Source organism: Arctopsyche grandis, chromosome 3 (genome assembly GCF_051622035.1).
Source record: "Arctopsyche grandis isolate Sample6627 chromosome 3, ASM5162203v2, whole genome shotgun sequence".
NCBI classification, from domain to species: domain Eukaryota; kingdom Metazoa; phylum Arthropoda; class Insecta; order Trichoptera; family Hydropsychidae; genus Arctopsyche; species Arctopsyche grandis.
This window is the reverse complement of record NC_135357.1, coordinates 33,574,084-33,589,973: the sequence shown is the minus strand read 5'-3', so window position 1 is coordinate 33,589,973 and position 15,890 is coordinate 33,574,084. Positions and strand designations below refer to the sequence as shown.

At 30.4% G+C, this 15,890-nt stretch overlaps 1 protein-coding gene across 3 annotated transcripts in view; it reads right to left on the bottom strand.

Moving 5' to 3' along the window:
• LOC143909282 (uncharacterized) overlaps positions 1–10,288 on the bottom strand; it is a 464,755-nt gene extending 454,467 nt beyond the window's left edge. Inside the window, exon 1 of one of the 3 annotated variants that reach the window (XM_077427196.1) lies at positions 10,020–10,288. The gene's annotated coding sequence lies outside the window, so the exon portion shown is untranslated. Of the gene's footprint in view, positions 1–9,636 lie in introns of all 3 variants that reach the window. The other 2 variants (XM_077427195.1, XM_077427197.1) reach the window with 2 other exon arrangements.
• Between the last annotated feature and the right edge of the window lie 5,602 nt (positions 10,289–15,890).

Genomic DNA, 15,890 nt, shown 5'->3' with positions numbered 1-15,890 from the left:
AACCGTTTAAATATTGAAAATAGATAAATTGATAGCACACTTTGATTGGAAACGATCGACCTGAAGTCACAAATATCCAAGTCTTACCAGTGCATTTAAATCATGCAGCGTATGATTCTTTTTAATCGAGGTCAAACCAGGGCTCAAGCCTGGGACCTCTCAGTCATTAGCATTACGCCAAAGAGTAAAAATTGATAAGGTGTTATCCTCTGAATTTGTAACACCTCATGGAGTGCCGCAAGGGTCCAAATTGGGACCCTTATTATTTATATTATATATAAACGATATTGTTAAGGTAATTAAGATGTGTAAAATACATTTGTTTGCAGATGATACATTGATATATATAATTGGAAAGAATGTTGATGTAATGTCTGAGATTTTAAATATAGAATTAAATTATGTGAATGACTGGTTGTGTGAAAATAAATTAAAGTTGAATGTGAATAAAACAAAAATGATGTGGTTGAATGGTAAAAATAAAAATATATTGAATGAAATTAGAATTGATGATAAGTTAATTGAAAAAGTTGAAAATATAAAATACTTAGGTGTATACATAGATTCAGGACTAAATTTTAAAATGCACGCTGACTATATAATAAAAAAAATGGCTAGAAAAGTTGGTGTATTATGTAGATTAAGAAATATTTTAAGTAAAAAAAGTAAAATTTTAGTGTTTAATTCAATTGTCTTGCCACATGTGGTTTATTGTGCCACTGTGCTTAATTTGTTTAGTGGCCAAGATTTAGAAAAAATACAAAAAATACAGAATAAAGCTATGAGAGCTATTTTGAATGTGAGTAGATTTAAGAGTATTGGAAGTATGTTAGATGAATTAGGATGGATGAGTATTAGAATTAGTCTAAATATTAGTACATTGTCTTTTGTTTATAAGTTAGATCATAAGTTATTACCTAAGTATTTTGATGATTATATAATAAGGAATAGAGATAAACATAGTTTTTATACTAGAAATAAGGACAAACTAGTTGTAAGTAGAGTAAGAAAGAATAAGACGGCTGGGGGTGTTTTTCACAGGGGTGTGCTCATGTATAATGCCCTCCCTGAGTGCGTCAGGTCTGCTAAAAACATGGATGCATTCCTGCGAGGTGCGAAGAGACACCTCTGTGAGGGACAGTACATATAAGTTAATTATAAATTTTAGAGTTAAGTATAATAATTAAGATGTATTTTTTTTTAAATTAGCTTGATAGCTAAAATATATATAAATAAATAAAAACATAGATGCTATAAATCACTCAGAAATATAAAGTCTCGGAGCTTAGGATCGAAGGCCTCCCATGAAAAAAAGCTTGGTCAACGCCTGGTTCTTCGGTTATAAATTTAATTAAAATTTAATTTCATTGTATTGTTAAGTAATGAAATATGACTGAAACTAGGTCAATATACTTTTTAATAAAAGCAAATGATGTTACATTATAAATGAAGTTAATATATATTTTCAAGTGAAACTAATTTAGTCGCTGGCTCTCTTATTACTTTTTTTTAAATTAAAAATACATTTTAAATTGACATTGTTGCAAAAAAATTTTTTTTTGCAAAAAAACCTCAACGGTTTTCAATTCATCTTTTGAAATAGGCGAATGAATACAAGGAAAAAGACAAAGTAAAATTCAATTTAACGTAAAATTTCAATTGAAAATTTTTAACGGTGAGTCGAGTGCGCGGCGTTAAAAAGAAAAACAAAATAAATGCGTCGGAAAATCTTTATTTTTTTATTATTATTTCGTACTGGGAAACAAAAAAGTTTGTTCTATTTTTTGACAAGCGAAGGACCTTTTGACGATGTGCAAACAATGAAAGCGAGAAACGCAAAAATTGTGTACGAAAGAAAATTGGCAAACGGGACGACGCGACGCGCCGCAAAGCCTTCGGGCCGTTTAATTAATATTTTAATGGCTTCATCGGCTTTTCATAGGTGCAATAACGAACGATCGACGGAGAAAACGAAGTGGAAATTCGAAAGGAAACTCCGACGTAACCGGAAACCCGAGACGAAACCCAATAAAGACCACCAGAAAAAATCATACACTTTCATTCATCACTGTTCGGACACCGTCTGACCCAGATTTAACCAAATCAAACTAGCCATAATATGATTTGATCAGTGGATATTATCCAAATTAACATATCATACATCCAACATAGAGCTCATATGTACTACATACATATATATATATTCACTAGTATTTTCCTCGGCTTTATATATTTCAATGGGTAATAGAATATAAAAATTTATTATATTATATTAATATACCCGTACGCTTATAATTTAAGGTTTGGAACAATTATATGGTCGGAAAAACCGTCGAAAGTGCTTAAAATAATGAACTTTTTAAATGTATTAGATGATTGCATAGCTTCATGTCAGTTTACCATTCAAAAACGTTAGCTGCTTTATATGAATAACGGGCACAAACGTATTTATTTATTTATTTGCAATCATACAATATCAAATATTGTTGTGCTCGTTGATATTTCAACGGATGGTCTCGGAAAAATAATTGAACATGCATTTAAATGTGTAATAATAATAACAAACAACAACGATTGTCGTAGTAATCGTAATCGTAACTGAAATCGGAACCGATATATGTAGAACCGAAGTCACCAACGAAATAGGAATAGGAATCGGGAATTGGAACTGAAATAGGAACGGGTATAGAAATAAGAAACGGGAATCGGAACTGAAATAGGAACCGAAAAAGGAATTGGAATCGGAACCGGAACCGGAACCAGAAGTGAAATAGGAATCGGGAATCGGAACTGAAATAAGAATAAGGAATTGGAATCTAAATCGGAACCGGAATAAGAAAAGTAATGGGAATCGGAACCAGAACCAGAATAGTAGTGGGAATCGGAACCGGAATTGAAATAGGAATCGGGAGTTGAAACTGAAATAAGAATCGAGAATTGGAATTCAAATAGAAATTGGATCCGGAACCGGAACTGGAACCGAAATCAAAATCACAATTGAAATCGATATACATACATATAACTCTTGATAATTCTAAAATTTGTTTTTATTTTAAAGCTCTATACTTTGCGATGCACTCGCCACATACAAATATACAAATATTCAGTTCGTTTTTAAATATGTTATTTTTGATTTTTAAATCCTTTTTATTATTCCTAAATTGTGTTCACAGTACATCTTATATCTATTTTAATAGCTACTGATCTACTGATCATTTTCTATTTTACAATTTTAAATTAATTTTGTTAGTAATCATAGTATTATATTATTATAATTTTAATATGTACAGCGTAATAGGAAAAAGAGCTCAAAAACCTATATTAAATATGTTATATTTATTTTTATATACTTAGAAATCAAATAGATCGCCAGGTTAAATATGAATTGAATTGTAAAATTTTGTATAAAATGTCTTGAAGTAATTTTGTTTTGAATATACATATGTAAATAAATTTATATCAAATTACATAGAATGCTCAAATTTTCGTTCGAGTCAAAATTAATTAACTTTCAAGCAATCTTTTTATGCATACAAAGCAAAATGTTGATTTATCGTATATTTTTCTAGTGTTCTACTTTCATATAACTAAAAATATACAGAAACTAATGTGCAATTCAATGTAATATATTGCACTTCACTAATTTAAAACAAAACATTGTATTGTAATACTGTGCCAAAACAATGTAAGCTTATTTAATACGAGGGCAAACAATCGTCTCATATTTACAAGGTATTTTTACTATAACATTTCAGATGACTTCAAAAATGTTAACACAATAATCAAGAATGATTACTTGATAAAATATAATATATCCCACTTCTGACACCAAAACCACTACATACGTATATAATTCAGCACCTTGTATAACGACTTCAATTGAAAAATTTAAATTTTCATTTGAAGCAATCAAAAATTCATTTTTATGTATGCATTTAATTATGTATATTTGTAAAATATATATAGTATATATTTTAAGCTTTTTTTGTATCATTTTACTGTAGTTTTCATTACAAAATGAATGTTTTACAACGCATACTTCACAGTAATGATCCTATCTGCTTTTGAGTGTGAATTTGAAAGTCTTTCCGATATAATAACCGTCGTAATATAACACCATTTTGTTTCAAGAATTGCAGATGAGGATTTATACTCCTCGTTTTCATTTTTAATTCCGAAGTAAAAAGCGCTCTCTCGAGTAAATACCCCCTAATAAAATATGTACATAACGGGAGGGGGAGGGAAGAGATGAAAAAAAATCACAAACAAGTCATTCGGGGGAGGGATAAAGGGGGGGCACATCAAAAGGGTATGAAACAGTGAATAAAAAGTATATTTAAATTGGGCCACACGAAAAAAGCTACATGAAAAAAAAATACGGTCTAATTAGGCTTCTTGTTCGAATGTTATTTGCCGTATTATTTAGGCTTATAATATTATGTACGAGGCATCATTATCATCTTCTTACATGCTCGTGAATATCAAAATAGTCGTAACGTTATTGTTTGTACAATAAACTGAGATAATCATACCATCCTGCAATTTTAATATTATGTATGATTATATACATAGATTTACATACATTTTTACGTGACTGCTTTATTTGACTCGTAACAAAATATATAAAGGTTTTCCAAAGGTTTTTTGTTTTTTTTTTGGATTTACCATATACATACATATACATTTATGATTAGTATAAGTATTTACATGAGTCCCATCGTTTAATTTTATTCATATGAAATTGTTAAACTAAGCATTAATAACACTGTTAACACTAAAAATGGTTCAGAGACAAGATATGACTTTTCTTATAGATCTATGCCCAGTGAACACGAATCTGGTAATAAAAATGTTGACTGGCTCGAGATTCGGATATACGTATATGTGTTTTTTAAATCGCGCGATTTTTCTATATCTTTGTGCTGTTCGGTCGATGTCTCAAAATCTGTCAATTTCCTGTTCAAAATGAAAATTGGAATCTATAGTCGGGTAATTTATCTTCCATTTATAGTACTTTTTAGCTTTCAAATATCTCTAAGTAGTCGTCCAGTTCAAATCAAAAGTCAAAAGTACGTATTTTTACTTGGGATTTTTTCCCACTGTTAATACTATTGTTGCGTAGGGGTGGGTGGAGGATCCAAGTAAAAGGCCAACAGTCGTTTCACAGCATTTATTGATGATGAAGGAGATACACGCAGTGTCACTGCTAAGTCCAGAATGAATTATATCGCCTACGTACCGCCTTATAAAGGGTAGATCTCTCAGGACGCCTAATCTGTTTACCTGTTGTATAGTCACCTATTCGGATATCTATTTCCAAGACATTGGGTCTTCCCGTACCGATTCTGAGAAATAACTAATAACGGTCATTGTTTAGCCTAAATGCACTTAGAGTCCAGATATAATCTTTGGAAGTAAGTGCATGCATTTAGTTAATCCGATAACAGATATCCGTTAGTCTAAGTGCAATTCGCTCAATCCGCGGCGGACGTAACACTATTTTATATTGACTTTTTTTTATTGAAACATGCTTATTGGGTAATTTTCTGACCACACTATTTTTTTTTTGTTTAAAAGGGTTATTTGGAAGTGTGCTGAATTTTAAATCGGTAAAATTACGAGCTAAAAGCTCGTACTAGTATTTACTCGTATTTACACGAATCTGAATTGAATTAATAGGGATGATATATTAAATTATCTTTATATGAGAATTAAATAAAATTGCACTTAGAAAAATCATATTTCGACTACTCTTGTGGATTAATAACAAAAATTGTATTGATAACTGGCTTACCTCGATAAAATAAACGAATTTTTGTTATTAATCCAGTGAAAGTAAGAAGAGGCTAGTAAAAAGTCAACCGTGCTTAGTCGCAAGCCAATTCAAAAACTATATGTTTGTATTTCAACACTAAAAGGCTCATTGAAAATTGATAGATAATCTTACAATCTATTTTTGTGTGCTTCTTATTACATAAAAATTCATAAAAGAAAAGCATTACATGATGGAACTTACATTTAAGAGACTTTTCGTTTTCTTTTAAAAAATACTTTATATATATATATACATACATATATCGTTTGACATGTTATTAAGAATGTAATTTTACGTTCTGCACTTACATATGTATAGGTACATATGTACATATGTATGTAAATATGTACCTATACATATCGTATCTTTCACCTGTTAAATAATTCAGCCAGACACCTGTTTCGAAGAAAAATGCAGACTGCTCAAGCAATCATTTATGAAATTTATGTCTGAATATCTATGTATGTGTGTTTCCTTAGAAGATTATTTATTTATTAGAAAATATTGAAAGCATTCTACGAGAAACTGATGTTCACATGTTATATTCAAATATTACGTTATACGTTTAAATATTGAACAACGTCTCATATTTGAATCCAAACTATGTAAATTTTATTTTATTTATTTTTTTATTTTTTTTTATTTTACATATATACCAGGAAGGCTTTACAGGTAAATCCCAATGCGCCTTCCTGGCCAATTACAAATACAAATGCAGCTTTTTTTTATTATAAGTCGTTGAATTGCGAGATACTGAAAAAACTCGCAAATTAACGAAACATCTATGAATTGTACATCCATCAAATTTCAAATAGTGGTGACATAGTAGGTAGGAAGGATTTTTAGCCAATTTTTTTTTCCGGGAACCGTTTCAACAATGAAATCAGAGAAAATTGGCAAACTCTGATAGGAAACGATCAACCTGGAGTCACAAATCCAGGTCTGACCCACAGCATACTCTGAAAAATTCATTTTCATTCAGGGATAGAACCCGGCACCTTCTTGACGGTAAGCAGAAGCTTAACGTCCGAGCTATGCTGCTGGCGTGATCAAACATAAAAATAATAAGACTGGAGGACGAATAAATTTTGATAAAGGGCTTTGGAGGAATTGAAATGAAAAACATGTAATCTTTTCATCCTCAAAATAAATAAAGGACTTTGTAGGAATCGAAATGAAAAACATTTAATTTTAAAATGTGAAAGAAAAATCAATTTATTATATCAAAGCTTTATATTCAACACTATATATGTATAATATTTTGAGAGTAAATTTTCATTTTAAAATTAGTAGGATGTCGATTTCATATTTTTAGCAGTTACTAAATATAATAATGGTCAGTAAGTAATCACAATAACGGTCAGTAACTAAATAAAAAATGTCAGAAAGTATTCATAAAAATGGTCAGTAAAAAGCAACACCAGATATGCTGAATTATCTGATTGTGTTTTCTCAATAAGGTTCACAATTACACCACTGTTCTACTTGACCATGACTAATTTTGGTATTTCTCTAAATGTTATTTTTTAATTCTATCAAATAATTAGATATTTGCATATTATTTTTTAGGTTCAAGCCGTTTTCTAACAATATTTCGTGTATTTTTTTACGGGTGTGTTCAAATCATACAGTGATTTTTTTCATATATTCCGATTAATTCATTTAACTGTTGATGGAATGTCCTTCTTTTGAACTACTGACCATTTAATTTAAATATTTATCCTTTTTATAAATGATTACTTAATTACAGACCATTTAATTTATTTCCATTTAACAGATTATTATATTCAGACTACTTACAATACGAACTGAGCATTTCGGTATTATTTACAATTTATATGATTTACTGACCGAACATATGAATCAGTAATTGAACATTGAAATACAAGCCCTTGTTTTCTATATCTGTTAACGTACTTGTGTACATATGTATATTTCATATTGATCTTATTTGAAATAAAGGCAAAAGCATGACGATTTTTACAAAGGATAAAGATCACTTATTTTATTCTAAAAGGAAGGCATGTCCTTTTTTGAATATCATACGGTAAAGTATATCCACAAAGCCTTGTTAAATTGGAATATAAAATTTCACTTAAAATACTTATTTTAGAGCAATTTAACCTGAAAGCTATGTAATGATGAATATTTTCCTGCCGCCTTTCGACTCGACTTACACCGGAAGTTTTTCATGTTTTCCCAAATAAAACCCGGCATTTTGGATCGCGTTCGTCCTTCGTGTTGATATTTTATATGCGTAATATGATATGAGAAGATGGTATTAGCATATCAAAGGTTATCTCTTGAGAATGTGCGCGCAATAAATGCCCCTCATTGTGCGAGAACATCCGATAAGCTCGAGCAAATTTATTGTAATAGCTCGCTGAAACACCCTGTATGTGTGTGTGGGGGTCTTTTGTGCCTGAAAATGTGACAGTGTGTCTTTTTGAAGGACTCGTCTGAAATAATCCGTAGGAAAAAAAAATTACATGCAAATCGAGTCGGAAAAGATCAAAGAGACGAGATAACGCTCACTCAAACGCGTGAAGTTTTATTTATTTAAAATGAACTGTTTTTGCCATTATAAAATGAATGTGTACATTTATATACCTGTGATGTGTAATTGAGTGCTAAATTTTGTTTGAAAATTAGGTTGAATTTTGCTGGAAAGTGTGCTTGATCCAATTGTACGATCAATTATAGCGTGAAATACGGTAATGGAAAAATCGCAGTTTTTCCGCTCGATTTTCCCAAAACGCTACACTAATAGGAGTCCACAGAGAGCTGTGTAAATTTAATTACCGGCAAAGTGCCGTTTAATTCCAATTATGTCCATGATTTTCCCAAAGGATACTTCCAAACCCTTAGATTATATGTACAATGCCAAATATTTCCTAATGTAATATAATAGAAATATATTCAGCCTCTACTTTATTTTTTTATTTTTGTTCATTTTTAATATATAATCTTGTTGTATCGTATGTTTAAACTATATTGTACAAAAGATGAGAGTTTCTGAAAACGTAAATTTAATATTATAATATTATTAGAGCAGGTAGAGCGTACTAAAAATAGGGAAATAAGATCGTTCTGCATTTTGTAGAGCGGAAAAATTTATAATACTATGTAAGTTAAATTTATAAAATAAACTAAATAAAAATGTTTCATACAGAATAGTTACATATATTGTGAATAATTTATAAATCAACGTTTTACTAATAATAATTAGAAATCAATTTTTTATTAGAAATTAGCGCACAATTACTTTTGAATGAATTAAAAAACATATTAGAATGGTCCTTAACATGTCGAAAAAATTAGACGGTTTTTTTTTTCGATAATTAGAAGGCTATTAATTTATGAAAGTTTCATGTTTTTTTACATTTAGGAATGTATGTAGAATAAACGTATTCTATTTATAAAAAATATACCTGAACTCTAAAGAGTATTTTTTTTTAAATCATTTTGATTTTGAATCCATAAAATAATTACTTACGCTCATTTAAGGATATGTTATTACCAAATTTAATCTATGTAAGACTTTTGTTAAAAGTCTACAACTTACACACTTAAAATCATTTTAATGTGTATTATCAGTCAAATTATTAAATTATTCAATTATGTTTCAAATTATAACAATTTATTCAAATCGAATTGGGTCTGAATAGCTTTAGAGTATAAAAATGAGTTATATTGTTTGAATTCATGTACAATTTTGAGATCCGCTTAAATTTAAAAGTATAATACACAAAAGTACACATGTTTATTTTGAAATGTGAAAAAATAATGAATATAAAATTCGTTTCCATATAAATATTTACCTCTAAATCCCGGCGCGCACCTGCTTACTTTCCCGGGATTTTCCCGGAATCTGCGAATTCGTACACACGACCGGTAACACGGGAAATAAGGCTACGATGAAATTTTCACTGAGTGACGTATTCGAAGGGCGTAACGTGAGAAAGTAAAAATACAAATAAATAAAACAGTGATCGCGCCGCCACTGCACTGCAAATAAATCAAAAAATTCTCAACCGAAAATTTTAATTTGATCCTGAAAAAAATTTGATTTATATCATACACTGTAGGTTTAAAATTACATGCGACATTTCTGAATTTAATCTAGCGGAAAAATCAGACAGATCGTACAATTTATTACTGATATTTTAAAATAGTATAGAGTGAGAGCTTATTTATTTTGTACCAATTTTTGAGTTGAAATAAAAAGTTTTTCCTGATTGAATGCAGGAACGAATTCAACACTGGGAAATTTCAGCCGGCTTAAATCATTCGAATCACTCGATTTGATGATGCTTCATGCGAAAAGTCCGCGAAAACACAGGTCGGTGTCGAGTACCATGTTCGAATTTGCGATCGGAAAAGTGCGAGATGCTCCGGGAAAGCGCTTTTCCGGGAGGGTCGCCCGGTGCGACGGTCGCGAGCGAACTGGCGTCGCGATGCCTCTGCTCCTCTGCTCCCAGTCTGCACCACAGCTTCTCAATCTGTGATCGATTTACACAAATAGAACACGCAACTTTTCAAGTTCAAACGTCGACGTGATTTATATGCGTCTGTTGAATACGCATCGGTTTTTGAAAGAACAATTTCGATGTACCAGCTCGTATCTATGATACATATCTTCATACATATGTACATTTATGTGAGTAAATATACGGAATTACATACGTGTAAGTAGTTTAAAAAATGTTTTATGTTATAGCTAGAGACCAGGTGTACGCATTAGTGCACCGTTTAAAAAAACTGTGAATTGAAATACTGCGCATGCGCATTGTCTGTATAACTGTAATATGTACGAATTAGAATAAAAAAAAGTTTTTTAAACACATACCTCTTCTATAATTAGTATATAAAATTATTATTTTGAATAAAAATACCAATAATTTTATTTTACTACCACCATCTATGTTTAAAACTAAAAACTGGATAAACGTCAGGCACTTTTCAGAAATTCAAATTTCAAACTCGTCTAAAACGATATTTTTTCTCCATCGTCATGGCGGAGGATACATTTACTTATATTGATGACCAAAGTGAGCAATATGGCGAAGTATGAAAATGATCGGATAAATTTTTTCCTGAATTGTAATCGTAAGTGAAGCTAAAAGGAGGTATGTAAAAAGCAGTGTGACGTAATATTTATTTATCTTATATGCAGTATGGCTCAATGGTAGCGTGTATGTTTAGCACCAAGTGATCAGTGGGTTCGATCCGCAATACTGCTGGTTAGATTTGGAAGTATTTGAAACTGCAAATCGATCGTTTCTTATCACAGTTTGCCAATTTTATCTGATCATTGCTAAACCGGTTCTTCAAAATTGGCAAAAAATCACCTTTCTTGCTGTCACAAATCTTCTGTGTTTATTGTATGTACAATTTGTAAAAATTATGTACAAATTTAAAATCCATAGATGTCTCAATGGATTAATTATTTAATTAATTAATTAATTAATTGTTATTTCGTGTTCATCAGCTTCTGGAAATACAGTGATTTATGTAATAAGATAATGCTGCGTGGTTTGTAATTAATTGTCTAGGAAGGCGCATTGGGGTCTTCCTGCCGGTTCGGTGTTTACTGGTCACAAAGCACCGGTCACAGTCACTAAAATCTCTATAACGGAACAACTGGCAGCCGAAAAGTCCATCATACTAACGATAACTATCATAATAACGAGAACTTGAGTGCCAAATATTGCATTTTTGCGATTTTAATGGCAAAAATTGTCTTTGTGACCACCGCAATGTGAGTAACAATCTAATTACCCTTCCTGCCAAGCCTTCCTGGTAATCTATGTAAAAATAATAAATTCTGCATTGTTCGTAATTAATTGTCCAGGAAGGCGCATTGGGGTCTTCCTGTCAAGCCTCCCTGGTATATCTATGAAAAAAAAAACAATATATATATATATATATATATATATATATATATATATATATATATATATATATATATATATATATATATATATATATATATATATATATATATATATATATATATATATATATACATATATCTTAATATATTGATATCCCAGTTTTTGTCTTGGTTTGTTAAATTTTTAATTATTGCAGGCGAATAATCCAACGTTGCTCGAACGGATAGAAGTTCAAGTACTGTTAATGACATTTGTCGCGCTTTGACTAAGCTTTCTTAGAAGCTGATAGCTTGATAAAGCTTTTTAAAAATATAAAAATTTTGGTCGGTTATTATTATGTAAGGTCAGAAATTACAATAAATGGTCAAAAATTGTAATAAATAGTCAAGTCACATGTCAACTATTTATGAATGTTTTTTGAGGAAAATTATCGATAAATAATTATAACTTCTTATTTATTATAAAACAATGGTCAATTTTTAAAGTGAACAATCAGTAATTATAATAAATAGTTATTACAGGTGGTCAATAACCTTGTACATTTTTCAATGTTCGTTAAATATTTAATTAAAATCTGTCAATAGATATGTGTGAATAGTAATAATAAATGGTTAGTAATATTGTATGTATGTATGTAAAATATTTTACTAGTGATTAGTATATTATGCTTTCAGGCGGAGTAATCACGGTTCGATTCCCACTAGTGGCTGTTAGCCAGACCTTGGTTTGTGACTCCAAGTCGATCGTTTCCTTTTAGATTTTACCAATTTTTCTGATTTTCATTAAAACATATTCACTGTTCCTGTAAATTTACATTTTCTTTCTAATCTCTCTTGCAAATCTCAGGTTACTTAGCGTCTTGAGGTTCGCCAATTTACATATATACTAAAATTCTACAAAAATTTCTCCATAGATGTCACTATAGATATTAATGTTTGTATGAACTCGCATTGTATAGAAATATTTATATTAATTGTATTATTGTAATGCATCTGAATAAGTACACTCGTCGGTATGTACATGTTCGATTGAAATAAATAAAATAAAATTTGAGTATTTGTTAATAATGAATACATTATAATGGTAAATAATTGTGAATATTTGGTAAGTATTTTGTAAATAAAATAATTAGTCAATAAATTTGGGTCAGTATTTATAATAAATGAGCAGTTATTATAAAAAATGGTCAGTAATTATTTCAAACTGTCAGTATTTATAATAAATAGTCAGAAATCATAATAAATAGTATTTTTTAAATACAATAAACAATTAGAACTTTCGGGTCAGTAATATTAATAAACGACCCATAGCATAATATTTTAAATTTTATATTATTTCAAGGCGTCCCACAATTTCAGATTCACTGTCACACCTGTACCTACTCACGTGCGTAAAAGGCGATGGCCAAATAGCATTTTCTAGACAACATATGTAGATAGAACACACCCTTTATACTAAACTCAATAACTTTAAACTCAATAACTATCTCTAACTCAACTATCTATGTACATGTAATATCGATCGATATTTTTGCAAAACTGACCTGGGAAATGTACGTAACATCGTAAAATATAACTGCTAGTATAGTTCGTCCCTTATACATATGCAACTGAATCTTTTGGGCTATTTTTTTCACTTATGTAGGTCATTAAAAAAATACATATGTAGATAAAAAAAAATATTTACAATGTCTTCAAATGGTACCACAATATGGCACTGCACTGTGTCCAGACAAAAATATACATCTAATACATAATTTAGAAAAAGACTTTGTATGTATGTAAGTTTTGGTTCATAGAATCCGTGACGTTAAATTTAATAAAAAAAATAATATTCAAATAAAAAATAAAATAAAACAATTCAAATAAATTTAATAAAATGCTTACTATTAGATTAGCCATGGTTGAGCGGTATATATTATAAATACCGAGCAAATTCGGGTGAAACCACTAGTATAAAATAAATAAAAATAAAAACGTTATAGTATCAGTTTATTGATCTATTTGTTCATTACAATATGCATAGCAAAACAGTATTTAAATACAACGATATACTTTCAAGCAGATTTCTTGGTGGCATTTCCCACTACAATCCCAACACATGTCGTCTGGAACATCTTCACAATCCAAAGACCATATCCAAGTCCATAGGTATGTATGTGAAGACTTCTTGGACCAACCCGAAGCGAGATGAATTGAGTTTAACGATACCCAAACTCTATAAAACGTCAAATATTACGGTACACGCCGATCCTAAATGTCGTTCATATGCCCCAAAAGTTTTTACACAAAACGCCCCTTATCCAATTTTGCGATTAGCCAAACCACTTTTGCAACTTCTCGAATTGCGAATTAACCCCATCGATGCTTGCATATGGTTTTGACCATATTATCGTAGATGTGTAGTAGAGTCAACTCTCCTCCTGAAGTTCGTTACTCTCTTTTGCATTCACAATATTATGGCGAAAACCACATGCAAACGTTGAAGATTCATCGCAATTCGGCATGCCAAAAACGAGGCTCGAATAAGTGCAAAGTTGCAAAAAAAGCGCATCGATGTAAACCCTAGCGGCACGTGAACGAAATCTAAGTTCGACGTTTATCGAAATTCTTGAATTTTTATATAGTTTGAGTGTCGTTGAATTCAAATCAAGCTGCTTCCGGTTTGAAGTTGGTGTCGAGATGACGTCTCTTCTTATTTTTTTTTATTGTTGTTTTGAAATGGTGACAATTTTCACTGCAAAATCTGTAATGATAGTAATTTGCACGTTTTACTACATATTAATTGAGTCAAATTTAAGTTTTTTATAGTTTATATTTAGAATATATATATTTTTTGTGCGTATATGAACTTAAATTTCATTAATTAAAAATAAGGTATGCTATTAGTTTATTAGATATTATGTCAATTTATAAATGTGTGATTTATAAATTGACATAATAAACATAACGAGGAGAGATAGAAAGTGGAACACGTGGGTGAGAAGTATGACAAGGGCAATGGGCGGGCCACGTGGCTATAAGAATAGACGAAAGGTGGACAAAAGAAGTGCTCAAATGGTACCAGAGAAAATGCAAAAGGGTAAAAGAAAGACCTCAGGGAAGATGAGTAGACGAAATTAGGAAAATGTGTGGAGTGATATGGATGAGAGTTGCGCAAAACAGAGACAACTGGAAGCGTGTTGGAAAGGCCTTCATCCAGCAGTGGATGGTGAGCGGCTGTAGATGATGATTATATGTAACAGTATTTTGTATCAAAAAAGTGAATTTAAACTTAGTTATATGTATATATTTTTAATTTTTAAAAAAATAATTGTAAAAGTGTTACATGTTTTTTATATATATACATACGTACATAGTCATCAATGTTTAAGAAATATTTTCTTTGTACACGTATCAAAAATTTTAATAAAATATTTTTAGCTGGTAAAAATATGCATTGAAATTAAAATTATCTTTTCATATTTAGATAATGCAACATGCTTTTGAAATGATAAGGCATTATCCAGTTCCACGTTCAGGCTTTGGAATATACCATCACAAAATATATCTCTCGGATTAAAACTTTCCAGAACGTAAATGTATTTAAAACGAACTACTTATTATAGATAAATATACAAAGCTAAAGAACACATTATTAATTTAATTACTTAAACTCGGTTTTTAATTAAACAAAGTGTTCTATGCTGCGTGCGCTGTTTTACAATATTACGCAACGCTTCAAATGAAACAGATTTAAACACAAAAAAGACCACGACAAAAGTCTCAATTAAATATGAATTCAAAACAAGGATATTTTGTATTTAAATCTATTAAAAAAACTAAAGAAAATCAATTTATAATTACTTGAAAAAAATGCTAAAAGTGTCGACATACATGTATCGATGTATGGCTGCGCTCAACGCGATATGCACATATGAAACCAGTATTTAAATAACGAACCTGTTGATTTCGCAATGTCTGAACGTAAAATTTTTGGATTTAGCAGCCATTTTGCAGAAGTTCTCAAATATAACGGTCGCTGACGTGATTCAAAATCGTAAACCGGATCTAATGGCGCAGTAGTCTCACTCGTGGTGGCTTATATAGACATACATATATACTTATCTTATCTGATATGTTGTACATATGTATACAGATACTAGATCGATATTCTTCTGTTTGAATTATAAAACATAA